This window comes from Orcinus orca, chromosome 19, assembly GCF_937001465.1.
Source record: "Orcinus orca chromosome 19, mOrcOrc1.1, whole genome shotgun sequence".
NCBI lineage: Eukaryota > Metazoa > Chordata > Mammalia > Artiodactyla > Delphinidae > Orcinus > Orcinus orca.
Window position 1 is genome coordinate 51,413,663 of NC_064577.1, and position 27,831 is coordinate 51,441,493.

Consider the following 27,831-nt stretch of genomic DNA (forward strand, 5'->3'; position numbering starts at 1 on the left):
CTCTATCCAGAGCCCAGAATTATTTACAGTAGTGAAAAATTGAACCAACCTAAATGTCCAGTAATAAGGGGAATGATTATATGAATTACAATCCAGTCATAAGATGGACTGTCATGCAGAAATTTACAATTATGTTTCCTAGTGCTTCCCTGGTGGTGCAGTGGTTGGGAGTCCGCCTGCCGATGCAGGGGACACGGGTTCGTGCCCTGGTCCGGGAAGATCCCACATGCCGCAGAGCGGCTGGGCCCGTGAGCCATGGCCGCTGGGCCTGCGCGTCCGGAGCCTGTGCTCCGCAACAGTCTAGGCCACGACAGTGAGAGGCCCGCGTACTGCAAAAAAAAAAATAAATAAAAATAAAATAATAATAAAATTATGTTTCCTGTAAGTTTTTAAAGAGAGTATGAAGTTAATGGGTAAAGTAATATATGTAGTAATTATATGTTGTGTTATTTTGACTATTTTTTTTTCTGGTCATGCCATGTGGCTTCTTAGTTCCCCAACCAGGGATCGAACCCAGGCCCCTGCAGTGGAAGCACGGAGTCTTAACCACTGGACTGCCAGGGAATTCCCATATTCCAACTATTTTAAAAGAAACAAACAAGAAAAGCCCTGCATTATACCAATAAAGATGTTTAAAAAAATAATAAAAAAATAAAAATATAGAATGAAATACATAAAATCATTACTACTGAAAAGAAAGAAAAACCCTGCTCTAGAGGCCTGCAGTCTAGTAGGTGAAGTAGCTCTGAATGCCAGGCAGAGAAAAAGTGAGGCAGTAATATAGGCACAGTCTAGACTGTGCTCAGGGTCACACACGGGTGTTATTGTGTCCTAAAACTGACTGACAGAAACCAGGCCAATCTCTGGTACAACTCCAAAATGATTTTACCAGGGTTATACTGCTGTCTTAGTCGTTCTGGTGGCTTCTTTTCACCCTGTTTATAATCAATCCCCTTAGCTCCATGGATAAGCAGTGATAAAGAAGTGACTTTAGGCTCCAGTGATTGAGGCAGGTGTTGGCTCATGGCCTGATGTAAAAAACTTCACACACACGCACAAAATAGAGAGGCTGCAGTCTGTAGAGACTTTTTCTCTGAGTTGTGGTGGAGTCTCTTGTACTACTGGGAATAGATGTTTAACTTTGCTAGAGTATGGAAACAACTCAATCTGTGTGCTTTTTTAATCCCCCCTTTTAAAAACAACCATTTCAGAACCTAAGGCTGATCCATTCAAAACTGTCATTTCAGACCTGAAACCATAAAGCTCCTACAAAAGAACAAAGCAGAACACTCTTTGGCATGTATCATAAGTGAGGGACTTCCCTGGTGGCACAGTGGTTAAGACTCTGTGCTCCCAGTGTGGGGGGCCCGGGTTCAATCCCTGGTCAGGGAACTAGATCCCACATGCATGCCGCAACTAAGAGTTCGCATGCCACAACTAAGGAGCCCGTGAGCCGCAACTAAGACCCGGCGCAACCAAATAAAAATAAATAAATAAATGCTTTAAAAAAAAATCGTACTGATATTTTTTAAGATGTCTCCTAAGGCAAAAGAAACAAAAGCAAAAATAAGCAAATGGGACCTAACTAAGCTTACAAACTTTTGCACAGCAAAGGAAACCATCGACAAAACAAAAAGACAACCTAATAAATGGGAGAAAATATTTACAAATGGTATGACCGATAAGAGCTTAATATCCAAAATATACAAACAGCTCATACAACTCAATATCAAAAAAAACCCCAATTTAAAAATGGGCAGAAGACATGAATAGATATTCTTCCAAAGAAGATATACAGATGGGCAACAGGCATGTGAAAATATACTCAACACTGCTAATCATCAGAGAAATGCAGATCAAAACCACGATTTTCATACCTGTCGGAATGGCTATCATCAAAAAGACCACAAATAACAAATGTTGGCGAGGATGTGGAGAAAAGGGAATCCTTGTACACTGTTGGTGGGAATGTAAATTGGTGCAACCACTGTGGAAAACAGTATGAAGGGTCCTAAAAAAATTAAAAATGGAACTACCACATGATCCAGCAATTCCACTCCTGAGTATATATCCGAAATAAATGAAAGCACTAATTCAAAAAGATGACATGCACCCCGTTGTTCATAACAGCATTGTTTAATACAATAGCTAATATATAGAAGCAACCTAAGTGTCCATCAGCAGATGAATGGATAAAGAAGATATATAGATATATTGATATATAGATATACACACACAATGGAATATTAACCAGCCATAAAAAAGAATGCATTTCTGCCATCTGCAACAACATGGATAGACCTAGAGCATTTTTTTAAAGTTTATAATCTTTTTTAAAATTTTTTGATGGGACCATTTTTAAAGTCTTTATTGAATTTGTTACAATATTGCTTCTGTTTTATGTTTTGGTTTTTTGGCCACGAGGTACGTGGGATCTTAGCTCCCTGACTAGGGATCAAACCCGCATCCCCTGCATTAGAAGGCGAAGTCTTAACCACTGGACCAGGAAGTCCTGGTCCAGTGGTTAAAAATCCGCCTTCCAATGCAGGGGATGTGGGTTCGATCCCTGGTCAGGGAACTAAGATGCCACATGCTGCAGAGCAACTGAGCCGGCACACTGCAATGAAAGATCCATCCCATATGCCACAACGAAGATCCCGAGTGCCGCAACTAAGACCTGATGCAGCCAAATAAATAAATAAATAAATATTAATAACAACAACAACAGCAAAAATAACCACTGGACTGCCGGGGAAGTCTCGACCTAGAGCATATTATGGTTAGTGAAGTAAGTCAGATAAAGACAAATACTCCGGGCTTCCCTGGTGGCGCAGTGGTTGAGAGTCCGCCTGCCAATGCAGGGGACACAGGTTCGTGTCCCGGTCTGGGAAGATCCCATATGCCGCGGAGCGGCTGGGCTCGTGAGCCATGGCCGCTGAGCCTGTGCTCCGCAACGGGAGAGGCAACAACAGTGAGAGGCCCGCGTACCGAAAAAAATAAACCGGGGGGGGGTGGGGAAATGGCAATCAACGAACAAACCACGGCGGGGAGCTGGCGGGTAGACTTAACACCATAAAATGTAGAATTTGCCGTGATTTTTTTCCTTTGTACTCTTCAGTTTTCCCAAAGGCTGGTTACTTTTAAAATCAGAACTTCTTTCCCAAAACATGTTTTTTTGTTTGGCTTTTTTGTTTTCCTATCTTTTAAATTTGAGGTTGGGGGGAACTATGTGTCAGCTGGGAGCTTGTGATGTAATTATGTAAATGAAAGGCTGTGTGAGTTAAAAGCCTTTACTTATAGGATGACGTCTCTACTTTAAAAATCAAATGTGCTACTATATTAAGGGGGTTGTGCTACTTGGAGGAGAAGTAAATCCAACAACAGGTATTTTGGGAAGTGAGGAGTAAACGGGGATGGAGGGGAAAGTATAGGCAAGGTATGGTGATTACTGAGGAGGTTACGTAGTAAAAGCCCAGATCATGCAGCTGTGGCTGTGAAGAGATCACAGAATTGGTTTCCCAGTTTGCAGCTCACCCCCTGACTCTTCCAATTATAGTTTGTGGCAGCAGAGGCTCTCTTTTTGTTGTGGCCTACCGAAAGTCTAGTCCAGAAGATGCTCTGCCATTCCCACTCCCAGCAGTATTTAGTTACCAGTAACACACATTTGTCTGGAGTCTACTACTGGCTGTTTATATTGGAGAGATGACAGGCCATTCAGTTAATCAGCAGCCCAGGATATGAGTATTATTTATAAATTTCTGCTGGGGTTGAGACATAAAGGTATGAGATGAAGATTTGGAAGCAAGCTATAGAACGGGCCTAGTTGAATAGTTGAATTCACATCATATTTGGCGTCAGGAAGGTGGGATCAATTTTTGAGGAAAGAGCATGCAAGCTGAAAAATACAGCAGTCAAGGACTGGGCTTTGCAGAATTGCCTCAATTAGAGAACAAGAGAGGAAAAGGAACCCCCCTGAAAAAAGCTGGAGAGAGAGCAGAGGTGAGCACTTTCATAGTCAGTAGTCATTAGTGAGCTTTGAAAAAATGCAGTCATTTTCTGCTTTTGATGCAGTAGGGGGAAATGGCAAGAAAACAAGTATAATATGTGTTGGCCACATTAGTAACTTTTAGTGAATGGAGTGGAGAAGACCAAGTTGCTCAGTTTGAAGCTGAAGAAGAAATCAGTCTACAAATTAAACAATCAGTACATCTCGGAAACTCCCCATAGTTCCAGGGCTTGAGAACACCTTCCGTTATTTCTTTGACCACATCACGCTGAGAGGGTCCTAATCCTTTGCTTTCTTAGGTTCCCTGATGCCAAAGAGACTTTAATTGTTTCGGAGGATTTTCCAGCTTTGCTCTCGGGAGATTAATTCTCCCAGTCTTTCTAACCTGATGTTTTCTCCACAGGTTAGTAGACTCTGACTATAATGAGGCTTTGACCCTTGAAAAATGCGGGGGTTAGGGGCACCAACCCTCCATGCAGTCAAAAATCTGTGTGTAATTTATAGGTGGCCCTCTGTATCTGCAGATCCTCTGTATCTGCACCCTTGGATCCTGTAGTACTTATTTATGGAAAAAATCCACATATAAGTGAATCCATGCAGTTCAAACCCGTGTTGATCAATGGTCAACTGTGTATCAGTCTATAAGCCACTGAGTGTAGAGGTTAAGAACATGGACTCTCACTAGTTCTGCTACTGTCTAACTGGGTGGTTTTAGGTAAATTAGCTAACTGTCTTGTACCTCATTTTCTTCATCTCTAAAATGGGGAATAATAGTAATAGTGACAACTGCCAGTAGAAAGAAAAATGCACAATGTAAACATTGTGAGTTAAGTTTGCTTCAGGGTCTTACTGAGGACTATAGCCCAGGAGATAGCCTCTCAGTAGCTCTGAGAAACTGCTCTGAAGAGGTGAGGGGGAGGCTAGTTTATATATGATTTTTTTGGTGGGGAATACATGCAGTCAGGTATGTAACTTGGTAAAAGATTACTGCTAGTCACAAAGAACATACATCACAAGTTAATGATTTTAGTTCTTTTCCCTGTATGGGAAGATGCAAGAAGCTGGGTTCATTAAAATTCTTCCTGAGATACATCTAACTATCTAAGAGCCTGTTTGTCCAAAGCACAGAGCATCCTCTTATTGTCTTAATTTCCTCAGACTGGAGCACAGAGTGCTTCATCCTTTTATCGCCTTAATCTCTTCTGTCTGAAGCACAGAGTGCACTGTTGGTCAGTGACTGCAGCAGGTTAATCTTTGCAGAATTCGATGTTGAGCAAAACACTCTTTGCTCTTCTTTTGTCTGCACAACCTAAAAAGGAATTGTTGAGAACTGAATGAGATAACATCTGTAAAGCCACAGAATAGTGTCTTGACATGTAGGAGCTATTCCATAAATGTGATGTTAAACCAATGAATTAACTCCTAAGATCCAAGAAAGGAGAGCAAGAGAATAGTACTGTAGGGGGACTATGGAAAGCAAGAGGATAGTACTGTAGGGGGTCTGTCCTTTTCTGGATAAAGGGACACCTTTGTATGTTTGAAAGGAGAGGTGCTAAACCCAGGGCAATGGAAACGGCTGAGATCAGAGAGGATGGGATTGGGAGCATATGTGGAATGAGAGGCTTAAGAAGAAAGGCGATGTCTCTTTCTCTGACACAACAGAGAGGCTGGGCCCAGTGGCTCTCAAACTTCAGTGTAAGAATTACCTGGAAAGCATGTTAAACGTGCACACACCCAGGTCTCATACCCAGACATTGATTCAGTAGATGATGGGAAAGAGCATTCATTTGTACTTTTGAAATAAAAGAAGCTAAATTATTCTCCCTCCTACAAAGAGGATATATGGGTGTGATTGGATTACAGTTGTGGTTCTCAATTCTGTCAAACCTAGGGTCCCCTTTGGCGAGTAGTAATGTTTCCTTTATTATTCATAGTATTTTCGTAGAAAATACGAATGTTCAAGATGTTCCTAGAAAATATAACTACATATACTTCCCCCACAAATGATATAAATGTCCTAACTGTAATATAAAGGAGAAATAAAAATAAAATGTTATAGTAAAATATTTTAATATGTAAATGCTTGGCATGGCAACACAAGGAAACAAAAATGTCCCCACAGATTTTCAAAACTACCCCTTGGGAGTGGTGGCATGGTCACTGAGAACCACTGGTTTAGGTAGAGGTTTGAAACATCAGGGTTGAGGGAATTTAAAAGATATGTATAAAAGGAAAGCCAAGTAGCAGTGAAGATGTGGGTGCAGTTTGCATGAATCTGGAGTGGGAGAATCACAACTTCCTCCAGCAGTGCTGGGGAGAATGGGTGTAGAGGAGATGAGTCCTGGATCTAGGACCAGGCGGAGCAAGTGTGCTGTGCTGCAGCATGGTGGGCGGGGGGTGGGGGTGGGGGGGGTGGATGAGGGGCTAGTGAGTCAAATGGGATCTTGAGTGAAGAGTCTAGTGAACTGAGAGGTCAGACGGCCCTCTCTGGCAATTATTAGACAGGAGGCTAACAGAAACTTAATCCTGGTTCAAAACATAAAATGCTGGGAGAATAGAACAGCAACAAAACAGGTTTTTCACATATATCTCTTAGCGAAAAAGAGAAACTCACAGAGATCAGGAGAAAGAAAAACTCCAGAGGGAAAGGTAGTAATGGACCCTGTCTGTTCGCTGAGGACACTGTCCATTCTCAGAAGGTGGGGTGGGTGCGTGTTAACAGGGCAGGAGCAGGGGCAGGAGACAAAGCCTGGGCGGGGGCGGGGCGCTGAGCTGAGTGGGAGATCTGACTGGATGGTTCCTCTTCATTCTGTACAAACTGAGGAGCCGATTCAGAGGCTAGAAGCTTATCTCGAATCGTGCAGTGTGAGCATGAATTGGAGTCCAACCGCTAGCACGTAGCCAGGATATTCTCGAATTCATGCTCTGCTCCTCCCGCTCTTGGAACGGGAGGAAATGGTGCGGGGCTGGTATGGAGCGTTGCGATCCAGGCAAGGACGCCGGCTGAAGTCGGCTGGCGACTAAAAAGCTCTGTCGCGTCCGTTTGCTCCAGGGGACTCCACACAAGGAGATCCGGAGACCTTCAGTTACGCCAGCGTTGGGAGAGGGGTGGGTTTGTGTCAGGAAAGTATCCTGGTCGGGCTGGTTGCTGGAGGAAGCGGCCTCCCGAAGCAGCCCACAGGAGGCACGGCTGCCGGCTCGGACCTGCCGGGCTGCGCGGGACCTAAGGCGGGAGGTGGAGTAGGTCCATGAAAGACACAGGGCATTTGGAACCGCGTTTCCTGGAAAGACGTGCTTGATTATCTATTACCAGTACTAAGATAGTTCGAAAATCTGTTTACTTTGATCGCTAAGATAAAGGCCAATTGGAGTCCTTTCAGGAGTGACCCAGGCCTTATGGTGGTGTGCGCAGCCGCGGGTAGTGCTGGGGTCAACCTCGGTTCATACTGACCTGGCAGGGGAGATACCAGGATCACGTAGGTGGTTTATCCAAGGCGAGGCTTATCCGTTGTGATCTTGGAGAGGCAGCAGTGAGTGGTGGCCTGAAGCGAGATCTTGATTCCCTGCCCAGGCATTGAACCTGGGTAGCCTGGATGAAAACCAGGAATCTTAGCCACTGCACCCCCTGGCCCTTGCCCCCAGTGAAAAATGCATTTCTCACGGAGGCAAAAACTGGGAGAGCACACAGAGAAACAGTTTGTTTAGTTAAGACAGAAGCAGGGAAAAAAAAAAAAAGACAGAAGCAGGGCAGAGATGCACACCCAGACAGAAAGGGTGTGGGCGTCCTCCCTAATGAGGAGGAGTGCAGTAAAGAGGCGGTTAGGTCATTTATATAGGGCAGGTCTTCCGGGTCTTTGTTTACCTTTGGCCAATCATCTGGTTTCTTTTTCCACACCTGACCTGCCCTCGGAGCCGCCCCAACACGCGTGCTGAACTTTTTTCCAAGATGGATTCCAGCCCAGAGGCCTATGGGACAGCCTTAGCGTCACATAATTATGCGGTGGTGCCCCCTCTTTTTGACCCCCAAGGAGCCTTTCTGCACATCCTTGCCCTAAGGATGGGAAATGTATGACCTCTTGATCTTTTAATAGGGTTTAGTTCCACTCTGTCCCTTCCATAAAAATGCCCAATGTCCTGTTATTTACCCTATTTCTGTTGCTGGTTTTTATATCGAAGTGCAGATCTAGAAATACAGACAGGAGTCAGGTCATAAATATATAGTCATAGAGCCCGTTTGGCTCTTGCTTCAGGAAGTGTAAACGGGGGTGCTGGTAATGAATGTCTGGCCTGGAGCCCATCTTCTTCTCACCCACTTGTTCAGGAAGTGTGAACAGGAGGCCAGTTGTAAATGTCTAGCCGGGAGCCCATCTATCTCCTGCCTCAATTGCACTCCAGATGTGCTGACCCCTGTGATCTCCCCAAATGTGGGAAACTCGACTGCATAATTTGTGGTAGTGGGGGACTGCGTTCATGCTTTTCCCTGTTCTCTTTGTATCTTAAAGACATGTCATTCAGGACTCTTTTCTAAGGGTCTAGTAGCTCATTTTAATCTAATACTGAAGGATTTATCACATGATGTAGTGGGTGGTGGTGAATATGATACAGAGACGGAGTGAAATAAAGATCTTAAATGCTAAGCCACCATGAAACATTCTTTTGCTAGGTATAGGGTTTTTCCTGGTAGGATTGTGTTTAACTTCAGCCATCTGACGTTTAGGATCTGAGTTGACCTGCCGTAAGGGCAGGTTTACCTAAAGGGTTTTGAACATTTTTAGTTATTTAAAAAAGGAGTGTTACTATAATCTCAATTTTTTTTAGGCTGGCTAAATTTTGCAGTGATAACCATTTTGGATATATTGGAATAAGTAAAGCAGGTTATTAAAACTATTTTCAGGTGGTTTCTTTTACCCTTTTATATATGGCTACCAAAGCTTAAAATTACATGTTGTTCACATTATATTCTATTGGACATCATTTCTCCCTTATTTTGAAAAAGTCTCCAGGAGGTCTGGCTGTGTTACTTCTATAACATGCTCCTTCTTCCTGGAATGCCCTGTCTTCCCTCATCGATCTTTTTTTTTTTAAAAATCAATTCACTGTTTTTATTTATTTATTTATTGGCTGTGTTGCATCTTCGTTGCTGCGCACAGGCTTTCTCTGGTTGTGGCGAGCAGGGGCTATCTTCATTGCGGTGCGCGGGCTTCTCATTGCAGTGGCTTATCTTGTTGCAGAACACGGGCTGTACGCACGCGGGCTTCAGTAATTGTGGCGTGCAGGCTCAGTAGTTGTGGCACACGGGCCTAGCGGTGTGTGGGATCTTCCCGGACCAGGGCTCGAACCCGTGTGCCCTGAATTGGCAGGCGGTTTCTTAACCACTGTGCCACCAGGGAAGTCCCCCTCTTCAATCTTGAAAATGCATACTTCGACATTCAGCTCTCTGTCTGCGAAGCTGCCTGGGATCCACCCAAACCACGACTGAACCCAGAAAGGACTTAAACATTACTAGGTACTGTAGGCACAGTGCTGCATAAAGCACTTCTTTTAAAATCAGAAGAAAAAAAGATGAATTTTTAGGTGGAAGAAAATGTTGTATATAATAATGTCATCTTTTTATACGTATTTCGCGGAGGAAGGGTCCACAAAGGCAAAAGTGTGTAGGATCCTTCAGAGTCATAATGTGGTCCTTAACCCTTTTATTAGTGCTCATTACTCTTTTCCTATAATTCTGGCAGGTCTGTTTCCCCTACAGGTTGTGATCTTATTTATTACAGGCAGAATCTCCCTCTGCATTATTACTCTTAGTATCGCCAGTGCCTAGGCTAGTTGCTGGCACCTTAAGTTTAAGTGGCTGTAAGTTACTACTTACACGAGTAACAACTTGAGAACAGGTTTTTGTTTTTGTTTTTTCCATCATTAGTAGCACTCACAGAAACTCAAGGACAATTTGTGAATGTTGAAAATACTGGAGTAGGCAATGTGGTTATCAGAAATATAGTTCCCATATGGACTGACTGTATAGCACAGGGAACTCTACTCAATACTCACTAATGGCCTATATGGAAAAAGAATCTAAAAAAGAGTGGATATATGTATATGTATAACTGATTCACTTTGCTGTACACCTGAAACTAACACAACATTGTAAATCAACTGCACGCCAATAAAAATTTTAAAAAGAAAGAAATAGTTCCCTCAGCATAGCAAAAAGAGCTTTAGAATATCTGTGAAATCATATCTGTGGGGGACACAGATAGTCCTAGAGGACTCAGTGCTGTGGCATTCATGGATACCATGGAAACAGCAAACCAACTGCCTAGAATGAAATTAGAAAGGTAGTTCAAAAATGAAATTATATCATATAACGGAGGTGGGTTGGATCACACTTTGTGGATGAGAGTATCTAGTAAATGTCTAAGTAGAGTGACTGTGGTTTATATTGCAGAGCCCTGTGGATGGAAATGCAAAACCGGGGCCAGTGTACATCAGAAGTGAATGGGTTCAGCTCCCTGAAATGCAGGGTGTCTGTGTAGAGTGTAGAATTGCTCAAGCTTTCCTGGTAGTAGACATTTAGATTCAGTGTGTTGGCACCATGGACTTCTTGACAGTTGAACCTGCTCTGTAAACTAATATAACAAAAGGCAGCTTTTAAAAATTACTGCCACGCTCATGATATTCATCTCTGAACATCAGCCTTTCCTTGACTCTGACGAAGCTAAGAGATGGGTGGAAATTCAGAGATGAGGTGAGACTCACAGAGTGAGGGCCATGTCTGTTGGGACAGAAATCTTAGTTGGCAGGGGAAGCCATGATCTGAGAGAGGTTGGTAAGTGTGCTGGTGCCACCACTCCTCAGGTAGGTGGGAACTTTCCAGATACCTACTGTGCTGAGGGAGGGTCTGTGCCTCTCCACCTCGGCTTATTTGGGGCCTTTGAGTTAGTTGGTCACTGAGTTGTTTTATTCTGTGTATAAATATATGTATGTATGTATGTGTATATGTATATATATATATATTCACCATAATTATTACTAATAATTATCATTGTTCCTAGAGGACAAAATCAAGCACAGATACCTAAAATATGGTAAAAATCACAATTTGAATCTAAGTCTATCTGATGCTAAAGCCTGTGTTCAAAACTAAATACTGTGCCAGCTATTTCTTGTAATGGTTCCACCAGGACTTGGTCTTCTCTTTATGAAAAAAAAAAAAAAAACAGTCTAACAATATCATTGAAAGTCTGTAACCTGTATCTCACAACCAGTAATATTGATATCATTTCAGTGCATTTCCTTCCAGTAATTTTCCTTAAGGATATACATTTTTACAAAATTCCAGTCATGGTATACATACGGTTTCATATCCTTTTTCCCTCTTAATCTTAAATAATAAAAATGTCTTTCACATTGTTAATCGTTATTATATTATTATTGTTTGCTTAATACTCCCTTTCTCTCTTGCTTTGATTCTAGGGTTTTTGGGTGATTTTGATTTTTTTGTAATTCTATAATGAACACCCTATGCATAGGGCATAGTCTTTCTCTAGAATTACTTTCTATAGTTAAATTAAATGACATTTCTGGGTCAAAATGTATGCACATATTTTGGGCAGTAGATGTACATAATTAGTGTTAAATTAGTTTTTCATTATAAGTAATATAGTCATGTTACAGAATACGTAGGGGAAAATACATTAGTCCATTCTTCTGTATTGACACTGATATGATTATGTTACTTTGCATTTTGATGTATTTCCTTTAAGTGTCTTAAATTTTGCCTTTTTAGAAACAGTTTTAATCGTAGTATATATTCTATTTCATATGCTGCCTTTTTTGCATGCAGTGTTACTGCAATTTAGGCTTTCCTCTCCTTCTTAACAAACTTGAAGTTCTTTTTATAATTAACTATGAACCCTGAAATTAGAAAGAGATCTGGACTTTGAAAGATGAAAGGAAGCAGGGAAAAGTAGTTTTTAGAGTTTAAAAATATCATATGTCACCTCTCCTCCCTCAAATAATTTAAGGCATTTCTTAAGATGACTAAAATATTAAAATAACAGAGAAAACTACTAGAAATTACCCTAAGAAATCATCATTAATTATTCACAAAGATATATCTACAAGGCTGTTTATTGTTTTATACATATATGGCAATAAACTAGAAGCGATAGAACATTGATATAAATTATCTATGACAACATATAACAAAATGAATGTAAAATGTTACAAAACATCGTGTGAAGTATAATTGTATTAAAAATATATATGCGTAGAGAATTGGAGTTACCATATATAATATCAAAGTGTTAACAGTGGTAATTTTGTAGTGGGAATGTGGTTAATTTTAATATTTAAAAAACATTTTTGTCTTTTCCTAATTACCTGCAAGGAAAATTTCATCGCTATTGTAATAATTAAAAATACCATCCAAAATGCAAAACAAAGCACTTAAAAAATCATATGGACTAAGGGAAATAACTACCAAAGGGTTGCAAAAATATGCCACCCCAAAATGTGTCACTTTAGCATAAGGATTATTTTGAGCTAAAAGCACTGAAAAACAGCAAGTATGTAAGAAGAGTGGTCTGACCTCCTTTTGTCTTCCTAGAAGCAGGAGGTAAAACTCCCAACTGAAAGATGTTTTCCCTAACCCAGGGGAAAGAAACATTGCAGAGAAGGGGGACAAAGCCGAGATTTCTGTACAAACAGGTCTTGTTAAAATAATTATCTTCCTTTGGCCTCCCCATATATGTTAGTTACTTTTCCACAGTTGTCACTCTTTGTTCAACTTAATATAAAAACATTTAGATTTCCACTTCTTTGGGCCTTCATTTCCTTATGAGGGCTCCTGTACACTTCTGTTAAATAAATGTGTATGCTTTTATCCTGGTAGACCGTCTATGCCAGTGTAATTTTCAGGCTGGGCCGGAGACCCTAACAGAGGAGAGGTAAAGTTTTGCCTCCCGCACACCACCAAGTCCTTGACGCCCTAGTTGATGCAGAGTTGTTTTGCCCAGAGAGCCTAGCCAGCAAGGGCAGAAAGGAAAACAGTGTGTCATGTATTTTCGCTGTCCAAAAAGAACAGAGGAGCGCTCGCTTTGTTACCAAATCCAGGCCAGGTGCTGCTCATCTTTGTGCCGAGCATGCAGAGGTTTGAATCTTGCTGAAGTCGGGTTTGCTTCCCCAACCACACGGACACCTGTCCAAGAGCGGAATGGCCTGGGTCGGGTGAGGGGCTCGAGGCTGCGTTTGACCCGCGTTCTCCTGTTCAGCTCCCACAGAAATCTTGTGAAGTAGGCAGGCAGTAGTATTCCCACTTTACACTTTTGGTAAATGGAGGTTGAGAGAGACTTGAGGGTATGACCTAGTCCCATAGTGGAGCAGCGAGTCAGGCTCGCAGAACCGACAGTGCGGCCCTCTTCCTCTGAGGGCCGCGCGCCCCCGGCCGCCCGCAACTGCCCTGCCCTCCCCTGCGGCGCAGTACTAGGACGTGTGACAAATCTACGCCGTAATTTTTGCGTATGCCTGCCAAGACAAGGAATTGAACAATCTTTTCTGTTACACTTGTCGATGATCGTCTTTGGGGTCGGCACGAGGCATAGCTAGAGCGAACTGACCGCTTCGCCAAAAACAGTGACGTTGAGTGATAAGAGGCGGGGATATGTAGATGAGGGGCGCGTCGCCTGCTGGTTCGATTTCATTCTTCGCTGGGCAGAATTTCCGCTGAACGTTCAAAGGATGTATCCTGGTCAGTGTCATATGAATAATCCTGCAGTTTCCAACCAAAGGCCTAAAGAACTTGGAATATAATTGACCATAAGTTTATTGTGTGCTGAGTTCGAGGGTGAGGTGCCAGGGAGTAACTACAATTCATACTTACCTGGCAGGGGAGATACCATGATCACGAAGGTGGTTTTCCCAGGGCGAGGCTTATCCATTGCACTCTGGATGTGCTGACCCCTGCGATTTCCCCAAATGTGGGAAACTCGACTGCATAATTTGTGGTAGTGGGGGACTGCGTTCGCGCTCTCCCCTGATGCGAAATGGTGAAAGGAAGGATTTATCTTTCGTTATGTCGTTAGCAAGCCAGCGGTTTTTATTGTTGCTTTTAGTTTTTTTTTAAGATTAGGTTTGTCCTAGTAAGAATTTTAATGTTTTTGGTTTTCGAGCTTAACCGTACGTTGTTTTTATTTCCTTTTTAAGGTATTTTTAAACTTACGTTTCTTTGTTGGAAGAGGGAGTTCGTCGTGTTGCGTTTGCAGTGAGTTACTGTCAGTTTTAGGGATTTAAAACAGTCAAAGTTCTTTTACTTTAGATGTTCGAGATTTAGGAGGTGATTCCCTTGTTTTTTGCCGGCAAGTCCATTTGCGGCTTTTTTCTGCTGTCTTTGAAAGCCCGCTGCTTAGCACCTTCTGTTGATATGTGTCTTCTGTGTAAGGGTTTCTGATTACATTGGTGGTCTCTAGGTAATTCGCTATGCTGTTGCCCCACCTAATTTCAAAGTTTTAATCACATCTGTAAAATCTGTTGTGACACAAAAGGAAGTAATATTTACAGGTTGCGGAGACTAGGATGTAGACAGGGCGGACGGAGGGTTTTTCATTATTTAGCCTACCACATCAACAAAACCCGGGATAGGTTTGTCCCGCGCAGAAGAATGACATCATTAAAAGTGCTTGGAGTATGTAAATGAGCGCAGTGTCTGCTGGTCTTGCTCACATTGTACATACGTTTATTATTATTTTGCAAGTGTTCCGGTATACGAAATGTTTTTGTCAGAGTTTTTATAGTTTGGAGAAGTTTTTATTCTTAAGTGAGGGTCTAGAGCTTGCGTGAAGTGAGTGACCGTAAGTGTCAAATGTTTCGTATCTGAGGGTGAGGTGCCAGGCAGCCGAAGCAACTCATACTTACCTGGCAGGGGAGATACCATGATCACGAAGGTGGTTTTCCCAGGGCGAGGCTTATCCATTGCACTCCGGATGTGCTGACCCCTGCGATTTCCCCAAATGTGGGAAACTCGACTGCATAATTTGTGGTAGTGGGGGACTGCGTTCGCGCTTTCCCCTGATAAGCTTAGTTTAAAAACAGAAATTTTGGTGTTTTTAATTTTTTCAGTAAAGCGTGATAACTGCGTTTAATGTTTATGTTTTATCAGGGTGTGGGTTTGGGGTGGTTTCCAGGGTTTTGTTGTCTTCAGAGGGACTTCTCTAAAAAATACCACGAGTTTTTGGGGACAACTGTGAGAGCTGAGAGTTGTATGTATGTTGTAGAACAAAGGACTTTAAAATTTAGTTTTAGATTGGAAGTTGTGCGATGATGTCTGTTAATTCAGCGTTTATCGTTCTTGCAGAATGCTGGCGTCCATCGAGGGGAAAACGACCAAATTTACGGCAGTGAAATGTGTTTGTAGGGGGAATTTAGAGTGAAGTTACCTCAGTATGTACTCTACAGACGGCATTTTTAAAGAGTGGGATGATTGAAGAAGAAAAGGGAGTAACACTAAAAATATTCAGGGAGTGGTTGTTAGCATGTAAATGATTAGTCCAGTCGAAGGCCAAATTCTCAGGAGTGTGCATGTTCTCCAGCTTTAGGAAAAAAAAGTAGAAAACGTATGAAACTGAAGGGGGTCTGCGGTTTTAAACTTACCTGTATTATTTTAAACATTTTATGTCAAAATGTAGTCATCATGTATTGGTGTAAATGCAATTAAATAAAAAGTTTTAAAAGGTTGAAAAACATAAAAATGACTATTACTAAATAATAAAACAAGTATTGGTGAAAATCTGGAAAAATTGGGACACTTTTTCAGTGCTGGTGATAATGTAAATGGTTCAGCCACTATAGCAAACAGTGTCGACTAAAAAATTATTCACAACCTACCCGGAACTTGAGAGTTTATGTTTTATTTGGCGAGGATTTTTAGGACTTAAAGCTTGGGAGGCAGCATCTCAAGTAACCCTGAGAGAACTGCTCCGAGCAAGTGAGGGGGCCAGCCAGGATATATAGGAGTTTTGCAACAGAGGGTAGATAGTCTGAACGTCAGAAGATTGTTGTTAATTAAAGAAAACCAGATATCTTAAGGTAAGGAATTTAGCGCTTTTCTGTGTATGGGAAGATGCAAGAGTCTGGGCTCACCGAAATCATTCCTCTGATGTGCCCCTCAGCTATCTGGGGCTAGTATCCTGTGTTTTCATATCCTGAGTTTCCTCAGGGTTCACCCTACGGAGTGACTGCAGTCTGATGGCTGCTAGGTGGCAGGTATTCTTTTCTTTCCTGAGTTCCCTCAGGGCTCACTAGCTCACCGTCGGCGGCGGCTGCAATCACGACTGTGACATCCTTTGTTTACTGATATGGCAGGCAGTATTCCATTTCTCAACAGTATGGCCATTCCTGAAAAAATTAATCCAACAATTCTCCTTCTGGGTATATACCCTAAATAATTGAAAACAGGGATTTAAAGAGATATTGGAACACTCATATTCATAGCAGCATTATTCACAATAGCCAAAGGTGGAATCAACCCGTGTCCATCAATGGATTAATGGATAAACAAAATGGGGTGTATATACATAGTGGGAAATTATTCAGCCTTAAAAAAGGAAGGATAGGGCTTCCCTGGTGGCACTGTGGTTGGGAGTCTGCCTGCCGATGCAGGGGACACGGGTTCGTGCCCTGGTCCGGGAGGATCCCACATGCCATGGAGCGGCTGGGCCTGTGAACCATGGCCGCTGAGCCTGCGCGTCCGGAGCCTGTGCTCTGCAGCGGGAGAGGCAGCAACGGTGGGAGGCCCGCGTACAGCAAAAAAAAAAAAAAAAAAAAAAAAGGAAGGATATTCTGAAATATGCTACATGGATGAATCTTGAGGACATAGTGAAATACGTGGGTCACAAAAGGACAAATAAGTGTTTCCACTTACGTGAAGCACCAAGTGTAGTCAAATTCATAGACACAGAAAGTAAATTGGTGGTTGCCAGGGCCTGAGAGAGGGAGAAAATGCAGTTAGTATCTAATGGGGTATGGAGAGATGGATGGTAGTGATTGTAGTACGACAGTGTGAATATATTCATGCCACTGAACACTTTAAATTTGTTTAAAGTGGTAAATACTATGTGTGTGTGTGTGTGTGTGTGTGTGTGTGTGTGTGTGTATATATATATTTTTTTTTTTTTTTTTTTTTTGCCGTACGCGGGCCTCTCACTGTTGTGGTCTCTCCCGTTGCGGAGCACAGGCTCCAGACGCGCAGGCTCAGCGGCCATGGCTCACGGGCCCAGCCACTCCGCAGCATGTGGGATCTTCCCGGACCGGGGCACGAACCCGTGTCCCCTGCATCGGCAGGCGGACTCCCAACCACTGCGCCACCAGGGAAGCCCAATGCTGTGTATATTTTTACCACAATAAAATAAAGAAGGAATAAAGGCAGTGTTACATACAGGCGAACATTCCAGTGTGACAGAGCCTGAAAATGCACATTGGATTTGTCCAGGTGTAAGAAGATACTGGGGGACTTCCCTGGTCGTCCAGTGGTTAAGAGTCCTCCTTCCAATGCAGGGGACGTGGGTTTGATCCCTGGTTGGGGAACTAAGATCCCACATGCCGCGGGGCCACTAAGCCCATACGGAACAACGAATAACCCTCACACCACAACTAAGACCCGACGCAGCCAAATAAATAAATATTTTTTTAAAAAGAAGAAGATATTGGGGGCTTTGGCCAGCAGCCCACTGTCAGGGGTATGGGGGAGAATAACACACTAGCAGACCATTCCAGCTGAATGGATGAATGAAGTGGAGATAGTAACTGTAGACTCCCCTTTCAGGAATATTTTCCACTTTTTTTTTTAGTAGATTATTTCAATTGGTGATAAGCACTTTTTATTTTTTTAATATTTATTTAAAATATTAAACTTTTTCCTTTATAATTATTAAAACGACCCGTGCCTTTACTAAACTAAAATAAAACTATATGCATATTCATATGCCATATCTAGCTATTATTAGTGTATTAGTTTGCTAGGACTGCCATAACAAAATACTACAGACTGGATGGATTAAACTACAGAAATTTACTTTCTGAAGGTTCTGGAGGCTAGAAGTCCAAGATCAAGATGCCGATAGGGCCGGGTTCTTCTGAAGCTTCTCTCCTTGGTTTGCAGATGGCCACTCTCTTGCTGCCTATTCACATGGTTGTTCCTCTGTGCAAGTGCCCTGGGTGTCTCCTTCTTCTTATAAGGACACCAATTGTATTGGATTATGGCCTCATTCTAACAGCCTCATTTTAACTTAATCACCTCTTCAAAGACTTTATCTATGTAAAGCAAATAGAAATATGCTACTCCTTTTTAATGCCTGGAAATAGTAGGGAGGCAGAAAGGGGGGTGGGGTGGGGTGGGGTGGGGAATGGAGGTGGGGAAGGAAAGTTATAAAAGCTTCAGCTCATACTTAAACCAAACAATATTTTCTGAGTCACTGTGCTTTGCTTAACAATGTTGTGATTACTAGGATGCTATAGGCACTGACATGGCTAGTAACAAATACAGAGAAAATAAAGTTAAAACACTCAAGTTATTAGCATTTCCACATTTTATCAGTAGTTAAATTTAGAGGGGGTTACTTCTCAGTAACCTAAAAGCCTCTTGGCTGGGGAAGACCCACAGAATGTGTCAACCTTTCTGGTGTTTGTTTCACTTCACCTCATATCCCACCCTCTGTGTCTCTCCGTGGAGCACTCAGTTATGCCCCTGATATGCACGCTTATTGATTCATGCAAATGGGGCTTCCTCCTCTTATCCACTGTCTGGGGAATACCAGCCTGGTGCCACTTGTCTGCCCTGCTAGACCAAGCATTGTGATGACAGTGATCCTATTTTAGGTGACTTACACAGTACCTGTCACCTGTGAGACACATGGTAGGTATATCACAATCACTGGTCAGGTGTGGATGCTACACCTGTGGAAAGTTTAAACTTCTTTGCCTGGTTCTTGTGTGCACAGTAGCAGCTAACAGCTACTGAGAGCTCCTTGGTGCCAGGCAGAGTTCTAAGCACTTTACAGAGTTCTAAGATTTTATTTAACGTCTCAGCAGCTCTCTGGTTATTATTACCCCCATTTATAGATGAGGAAATTGAGGCCCATCAGTTATATAATTTCTCCAAGGTCACACAGTTAGGGAGGTGACAGAGCCAGGACAAGAACTTCAGAGTCTGAACGGGGAACCCAACACACATACTATCTACTTTCCTACATAAATGACTGCGTTTGTATACTAGCCGTTCAAAGTTAATACCCTCCGGGAATTCCCTGGCGGTCCAATGGTTAGGACTCCGTGCTTTCACTCCCGAGGGTGTGGGTTCAATCCCTGGTCGGGGAACTAAGATCCCACAAGCCGCAAAAAACAAAACAAAAAAATCCCACAAAGTTAATACTCTCCTAATTGTCTTAATGACGCAACAAATACATGTATTTCTGATTTTAATTTTTGGTAGTCGTCACTTTTTCACTACAAGGAATTGATGATAAATATGTTGAGTTCTTCAATTTCAACAGTAACATTGAGAATAAACTTTAATCTTGTAGAATTTATTTTTACATTTTTTGGCCATGCCACGCGGCATGTGGGATCTTAGTTCCCTGACCAGGGATCAAACCCGGGCCCCTGGCAGTGGAAGCGCAGAGTCTTAACCACTGGACCACCAGGGAAGTCCCTAGTCTTGTAGAATTTCAGTAACTGTCCCTTAATGCTGTTCATTATCAATGAAAATGGACAAGAAGTGAAAGAAATGTGGAAGAATCGACGTTTTTCCCTTGCGTCTCTGATTCAGTTGGAGCATGTTGCTTTCTTTTGAAACAGGATGTCTCGGGCCGTTCATCTTCCAGTCCCCTGTCCTGTTCAACTTGGTTCGTTAAGAAATGACTCCTTGGAAGCACAGCTTCACGAGTATGTCAAACAGGGGAACTATGTGAAAGTGAAGAAGATTCTTAAGAAAGGTAGGCACCGTATTGAAATGGCAGATGTGACTTGATTCACATCACTGAATAACATCAGAAGGAAAACCAGGTACATCATAAAACTGTGAGTTCTTGGGGAAACTGGAAGTTAAGTTTAGAGATGAGATGTTCTTTACCAGTGCAGTCAGATTGTTCAGTAGAGGTCTTAAATTGGTGGAGGCTGTTTTGTTTTGTTATGTGCTAAGGAACCATAAAGTCTTCCAACCATTAGGCTCCTGAGGGTTTCTCCTCAGGCCCCAGCCACCCACCTTGGATTCTGCCTGATTCCCTTTTCTCCTTCAAATCTACTCTGCCCACTAAGTCTTCTGAGGCCTGTGGTGGAGAGAAGGCCAGTTTTCACAGCTCTCTTCTTCCTTGCTCCTTAGAGGCACTTGGTACTTTTGTTTTCAGGGTGTTTTGGGTTTGTTTCTGTTTTTTGCTGTAGGCTACAGGCACCTCAGCCTGTAGAGCAGACAGAAATAAGAAACATAGCTCAGGCAATCTTCAAAAGAACAAACACAAAAAAACATACACAAACAAAACCTCTGCTGGTATTTGCCCCTGATCTGGAGATCCAGATCTGCTTTTTCTAAAATAACCAGAAGACCTGTGAGATTCCCCCTCTTCCTCCTTAGTATTAAAGGGAAAGCTTATAAGGCTTCTCTCAGCTGGTTTGTGGAACAGTCAGGGTGACCTAATTTTTCTACAGTGTTTCTCTATTTGCCTCAACAGTATTCCTGAGGACTTCCAGAAAGGTAACACCAGTTTTGTTTTGTTTTTGATGTTTATTTATTTATTTATTTTGCCTGCGCCGGGTCTTAGTTGCAGCATGCGGGCTCTTAGTTGCGGCATGCATGCAGGATCTAGTTCCCTGACCAGAGATTGAACCCGGACCCCCTGCATTGGTAGCGTGGAGTCTTACCCACTGGACCACCAGGGAAGTCCCGTAACACCAGTTTTTGTAGGACCCAACTGCCCCAAAAATACTTCTCTCAAAAACTTTTCAGGTGCTTCTGGGGTCTTCCCTTGGCAGTCCAATGGTTAAGACTCCGTGCTTCCAATGCAGGGGGCACAGGTTCTATCCCTGGTCAGGGAAATAAGATCCCACATGCTGTGCAGTGTGGGCCAAAAAAAAAAGATCTCAAGGGTTTCCATGTACCACCCCTAGAATCTATAGATGAAGTGGCTGATGGTGAACTCAATTTATTCGAAAGTTTCTGTTTTCTACCCCCTCAAAGATTTTGCACTTTACCTCATAACACATTCATGTTTTAATATAAAAATTGATGTTCAAGATAGGTATGCTATGACTTCTAGTGTCTGTCTATCCACATCCTCCAGTATCAGAAGCAGAGTTCTCGGACATTTTTTATCTCCTAGACATCTCCTGAATGTTCTGCATCTTCAAATTCTTTTTTTTAAAACTCTTTTTTTTGAGGTACAGTTAATATACAATATTATATAAGTTTCAGGTGTACAACATAGTGATTCACAATTTTTAAAAGTTATACTCCACTTATAGTTATTATAAGCTATTGGCTATATTCCCTGTGTTGTACGATATACCCTTGTAGCTTACTTATTTTATACATTGTAGTTTGTACCTCTTAATCCCCTACCCCTGTTCTGCTCCTCCCCACTTCCTTCTCCCCACTGGTAAGGACTAGTTTGTTCTCTATATCTGTGAGTCTTCTTTGTCAGATTCACTAGTTTGTTTTATTTTTAGCTTCCACATATGAGTGATATCATACAATACTTGTCTTTCTCTGACTTAATGCATCTTCAAATTTTTGACATTAAACTAGAGCAGGGGATGAGGTTGACAGGTATAACTGGATATGAAGCAGGACTTTATCTGTGCCTCGAAATTTCGTCTAAATCCTCAGAGTGAAGAACAAGGGGTGATAAATGCCCCCACAGTCTAAAGCAAGGCTTCTTAGGAGATGGCCAAAATGATCTTGGACCTTCAACTCCATCACCCACGTCAGGCCTATCTAAGAGAAGGTGATGGGGTAGCGGTGGGAGTGTCAGTGGAAAGATTGTTTCAAAGGCATTCACAGGAATAGAATGCTGTGGCTTTTCCCTCTTTCCCAGCCTCAAGCCTAGTAAGAGGCCATTCAGGTGAACCTCATGGAGAGAATTGTGATGTGTGATGCCTACAAGCAGGAGAGTTGGGGGCCTATGGCCCAGCCTGCTGAACAACAGAAAATGCCAGCCCACCCCAGCTGCCACCAAGGTAGCATGAATAGAACCTAGCATGTTACCTGGAATTTAGGGGTCAGGAGGACTGCCATCTGCCTCCTACCTGGAGCAGTTCTTGATGGCTGGATGAGCATGAGATCAGCTTCTGGAGTAGCCATACTTTCATCAGTTGTGGGGTAGGTGGACCCTATGCAGAGTAGCTGAGCCATCTAAACGGACCTCACCTATGAAGAAAGAAGAATCCCAACAGAGAGGCTGGAGATGTAGCAAGAAGTCAGCAGAAATGAAAACCAGAACTACATTGAGGTATCATCTCACACTGGTCAGAATGGCTGTCATCAAAAAGTCTACAAACAATAAATGCTGGAGAGGCTGTGGAGAAAACGGAACCCTTCTACACTGTTGGTGAGAATGAAAATTGGTACAACCATTATGGAGAACAGTATGGAGGTTTCTTAAAAAACTAAAAATAGGGCTTCCCTGGTGGCACAGTGGTTGAGAGTCTGCCTGCCGATGCAGGGGACACGGGTTCGTGCCCCGGTCCGGGAAGATCCCACATGCCGCGGAGCGGCTGGGCCCGTGAGCCATGGCCGCTGAGCCTGCGCGTCCGGAGCCTGTGCTCCGCAACGGGAGAGACCACAACAGTGAGAGGCCCGCGTACTGCAAAAAAAAAAAAATCTAAAAATAGAACTACCATATACCACTCTTAGGCATATATCTGGAGAAAACTCTAATTCAAAAAGATACATGCACCCCAGTGTTCATAGCACTATTTATAATAGCCAAAACATGGAAGCAACCTAAATGTCCATCAACAGATGAATGGATAAAGAAGATGTAGTACTTATAACTGGTGGAATATTACTCAGCCATAACAAAGAATGAATTAATGCCATTTGCATCAACATGGATGGACCTAGAGATTATCATACTAAGTGAAGTAGTTCAGACAGAGAAGGACAAATACCATATGATATCGCTTATATGTGGAATCTTAAAAAATGATAACGAATGAACTTACAAAACAGAAAGAGAGTCACAGACGTAGAAAACAAACTTTTGGTTATCAGCGTGTAAAGGGGATGGGAGGGATATATTTGGAGATTGGGATTAACATACACACACTACTATATATAAAACAGATAACTAATAAGGACCTACTGTGTAGCATAGGGAACTCTACTCAGTACTCTATAATGACCTATATGGGAAAAGAATCTAAAAAAGAGTGGATATATGTATATGTATAACTGATTCACTTAGCTGTACAGCAGAAACTAACACAACATTGTAAATCAACTATACTCCAATAAAAATTAAAAAAAAAAAAGAAGTCAGCAGGAGAGGGCAATGGCCTGCATTAGGGCGGCGTGCAGTAGAGTGGAGATACCTGAAGGACCCACTAACCCCTCCCACAAAAGAGCAGGCATTAGGACAAAGCCACAGGCAACAAAGAGCATCAGCTAAATACAAAGGCCTTTGCCGCGTGTCATCTCATTGGTTCTCTCCCTGCTTCAGCTCTGGAGTTGTCAGAAACAGCCTTGAGATCAGAGGAGTGGAAGAGCAAGGAAGAGGTTTTGATTTCAGAAGGACTGGGCAATTTATTACCTGAAATGAGACTGTGCTTTGACTGCCTTAGCGTGACTGAAAGAGCATGCAATCTGCCTGAGGTGCCTCTCAGGAGAGGGGCTGCGAGAACTAACTGACAGAGTGTCCTTGAGGGTAGTAGAGGAGAAGTTGTTTCCTGATCGCATCCTGCTTAGTTCATCCCACTCAGAAGACCAGATACTACAGATTATATGAGTTCTAAAACCCAAAGGATGAGTTCCAGAACCTCAGACCAGACTTCATTCATTTTTTTATTACACGTATATTAATTGAACCTCGGGGTTAGAGCAGCCAAGGAAAGATGTACAGCCCTGCCTTCCAGAGAGTATAATCCAGCAGAAGAAACAGACATGAGTCGGTAATTGCAGTCCTGAGAAGGGCAGGAGGCGAAGGAACACACAAGGTACATCTCAGCCTCATCTGGGAGGTAATCAAGGGAAAATTCCTAGAGAAAGTGATATTTAGGCTTGGGCCCTAAAGAAGAAACGTTGACGGGAAAGAAGTAAAAGGTAAAAGTTGGAGGCAAGGGAGGTTTAAAGGGATGCAAAGGCCCTGAGGATAGAAAAGAAAAGTGTGTGGATCACTTGAGTTGGAGGAAAAGGCAAAGTGGTGGGAGAGAGTGGTATGGGGTGAAGCTGGCAAGGTAATCTGAAGCCACACCAGGCCTCGTGGGCTGTTGGAAGGATTTTGGTAATAGGTGCCTCCGTATTTAGGATGGTTACAGCTTCCTGGTGAATCGACCCTATTATCATTATGAGATGTCCCTTCGTAGCTCTGGTAACACTCGTTGTCTTGAAGTCTACTTCTTCTGCTGTACAGCCGCTTCAGACGCCTTATGCTTACTACTTATGGAATATCTTTAGAGTTAACATATGTCTTCTGTAGAGAGCACAGGGTTGGGATTTGTGCTTTAAAATCCATTCTGATACTCTCTGCCTTTTAACTGGAGGGTTTAGTCCATTAACATTTTATGTAATTATTGATATGGTTTATTACAAAGAACACAGTTCAGGAACAGCCAGATGAAAGAGATTTAGGGCAAGGCATGGTGTGTGTGTGAGTGCTTGGAGCTTCCGTGCCCTCTTGGGGTACACCACCCTTCCAGCACTTCAGTCGGTTTACCAACCTGGAAGTTCTCCACACCTGATCAGTTAGGGGTTTTATGGAGGTTTCATTATTTAGGCATGATTGATGTGGCCATTGGTGACTGATCTCAATCTTCAGCCCCTCTCTCCTGCTGGAGGTGGGACAAGGTTTGAAGTGGAGGGTTGTGGCAGAGCTGCAAGTCCCAACCCTCTAATCATGAATTGGTCTTGGTCTTTCTGGTGACCAGCCCATCCTGAAGCTATCTCAGAACCCCTCAGCCGAGAGTCATCTCATCAGCATCCCAGAGACGCTTATCACTCCTAACGCTAAGGAAATTCCAAGGGTTGTAGGAGCTCTTGTGCCAGATACCTGAGAGTAGAGTTCTATTTCTAAATGGTTGCTCTGGCTGCGGAAGGCTCTGGGGTATGTGAGGAGAGGGAGAAAAGAGTCGGATGACTTGTTTTTGGTTTGAGCAACTGGGTTGAATGTGGTGTCATTGCCAGAAAGAGGAATAGCTTTGGGAAAGAAGCTATTGGAAGTCAGTCTGGACCAGCTGAGTTAGACACCTGTGATTCAGCTAAGTGGAATATCAAATAGAAGCTGGGTATATGAGCCAGCAGCCCGGAAGAGATCTGTCTGCATATCCATGTTTTGAAACCAAGGATGATCAAGCGAAGAGGGCTGAAAACCCTGCTGGCAGGAATCTCACTGTTTTACAGACAGGCTGCCCTTGTTGGGGCAGGAGTAGAGAAAAAAGGAGGGGAAAACCAGGTGGTTCCCAACAGTTATGTCAGTAACCAGGTTGAGGGAAAGAACAATACATACATTGATTCATCATGCATTCAGTTAGTCTGCATTTGTTGGGCATCTACTATGGCTGGCAAGGGACTGCAGATGCAAAGGTAAATATGACCTGGTTCCTGCTTTTAAAGACCTCACAGTTGAGTAGGGGAAAATAAATGCATTTATAACACAGTGAGCTATGTAGAGGCACTTACAAAGATAATTAGGGACACAAAGCACATAGTGGTCACTGTTAGCTGGGAAAGTGAGGGAAGGCATCTGGAGAAGGTGACGAGAGCTGAGAATCTGCTCATAGGAGGCCAAGGGATGGCATGGATGGTGAGGGATCCACAGAAAGGGTGGAGAAACACAGAGTGGAAAAGTCTTAGATAAGGAAGGGCCCAGACCAAAGACAAGGGGCCCTTGGGTGAAAGTGACTGGAAGGCACTTTATAACTCTTTAAGACATAAGGAACCTGCTCTGACCCCAAGGAGATGTGTCCCAGAACTTTTTGCCCCAACACTGTCCGTTTCCCTGAAGGGATTTAATTCAGAGCATTTGGCTGTCTCTAAGGAGATTCTATTAGAAGTGGTTAGATGAGATGAACCTGAGAGTCACGTTAGTCATGTCACTATGATGCAATAAAAATGTGGTTGATTCAGGAAACCACGTGTATGTCCATGCAGTACTGTGCTTTCTGGCATGCTGGAGGACGTCAGAAGCATCTTTACAACAGGAAGTTAAATGATGAAAACAGTTACCCACCATCGTATATCAGGTGTGTTCTTTGAGGAGAAGCTGGGACCAACTTTTTTTTTTTAAATAAATTTTTTTATTTTATTGTTATTTATTTTTGGCTGTGTTGGGTCTTCGTTGCTTTGCTGTGCGCAGGCTTTCTCTAGTTGTGGCGAGCAGGGGCTACACATTGTTGTGGTGTGCTGGCTTCTCTTTGTGCTAGCTTCTCTTGTTGCAGAGCACAGGCTCTAGGCGTGCAGACTTCAGTAGTTGTGGCATGAGGGCTCAGCAGTTGTGGCTCATGGGCTCTAGTGTGCAGGCTCAGTAGTTGTGGCACACGGGCTTAGTTGCTCCGCGGCATGTGGGATCTTCCTGGACCAGGGCTTGACCCGTGTCCCCTGCATTGGCAGGTGGATTCTTAACCACTGCGCCACCAGGGAAGTCCCTGGGACCAACTTTTGCCACAAGTAAATGGGTCGGCTTCCTCTGAGATTTGGAAGCCAGGAAGATCAGTCATTCAAGGCTGCACTTTGAGGGATGGTGTATTTAGTGCTTTTTAAAAAAATTTTTTGCCACTGCGTGGGATCTTAGTTCCCCGACCAGGGATCGAACCCCAGCCCACTGCCGTGAAAGCGGGGAGTCCTAACCACTGGACCACCAGGGAATTCCCTTTAGTGCTTTCTTAGAGAAATGAATTCAATTGGAGACTAGAACTCCTGATGGAAACACCTTGGCTTTCCAGAAAGAACCCAGACTTGATCCAGTGCCAGATGTACCTAGTACCTACCTGTGGTTCACTTGAGGACCTGTGTGACGGATGCTCTAGCCAGCATGTATGAGAATGGGGAAATAATCACACCCTTTTCCTTCACTTGTTTAGAGGATGAAGTGAGACAATGGGTTAAAATGCCTATCATGGAGAAGGCACTCATAAACCACCATGGGTACCTTCGTTATTATGCGGGATTACACTAGTTCTGTGTCCCTCTTTTGTCCTTCTTCCCCCAACTCTCTTTTTCAAGGCAAAGGAAACCTGGTCTCTCCAAGTCAGCGGATTTCTCCAGCAGGCAAGAGGCAGTCCAGAGGGATCGGTGGCGGGAAGCTCGTTTGCTTAGCCTACAGAGGGGCGACGCGACCCGTCCTGGACCCGGGGGACGGGGTAATAGCAGCCTTGGGTAGGAGTCATGCGCGCAGCGCGTGATTGCCTGCCAGGAAGCCGTATGTTGATGAGGCCTGTTGCTGCTTTGAAGTGTTTCTGGAAGGTTTACGGGCGAAAATGGTGTTTTGAACTTTGCCCTTTCACGGAGTAGTTATGGGATATAAGATAAAAAATGTTTCTCCGGGGGCGAGGGACTTGACAAAACTGTTGCCATCAGTAAAAGGTGGGCGGCTGCCACGTACCCAGCAGGGACTTCGATGTCCAGATTAAGG

At 43.2% G+C, this 27,831-nt stretch overlaps 2 non-coding genes across 2 annotated transcripts; both read left to right on the forward strand.

Annotated features, from left to right (window-relative positions):
• Positions 1-13,875: 13,875 nt before the first annotated feature.
• On the forward strand, positions 13,876-14,039 carry LOC117202128 (U1 spliceosomal RNA). The gene has a single exon (XR_004484313.1). It is a non-coding gene; the product is annotated as a U1 spliceosomal RNA (small nuclear RNA).
• An 867-nt stretch (positions 14,040-14,906) lies between these two features.
• Positions 14,907-15,070, forward strand: LOC117202117 (U1 spliceosomal RNA). The gene has a single exon (XR_004484303.1). It is a non-coding gene; the product is annotated as a U1 spliceosomal RNA (small nuclear RNA).
• The last annotated feature ends 12,761 nt before the right edge of the window (positions 15,071-27,831 follow it).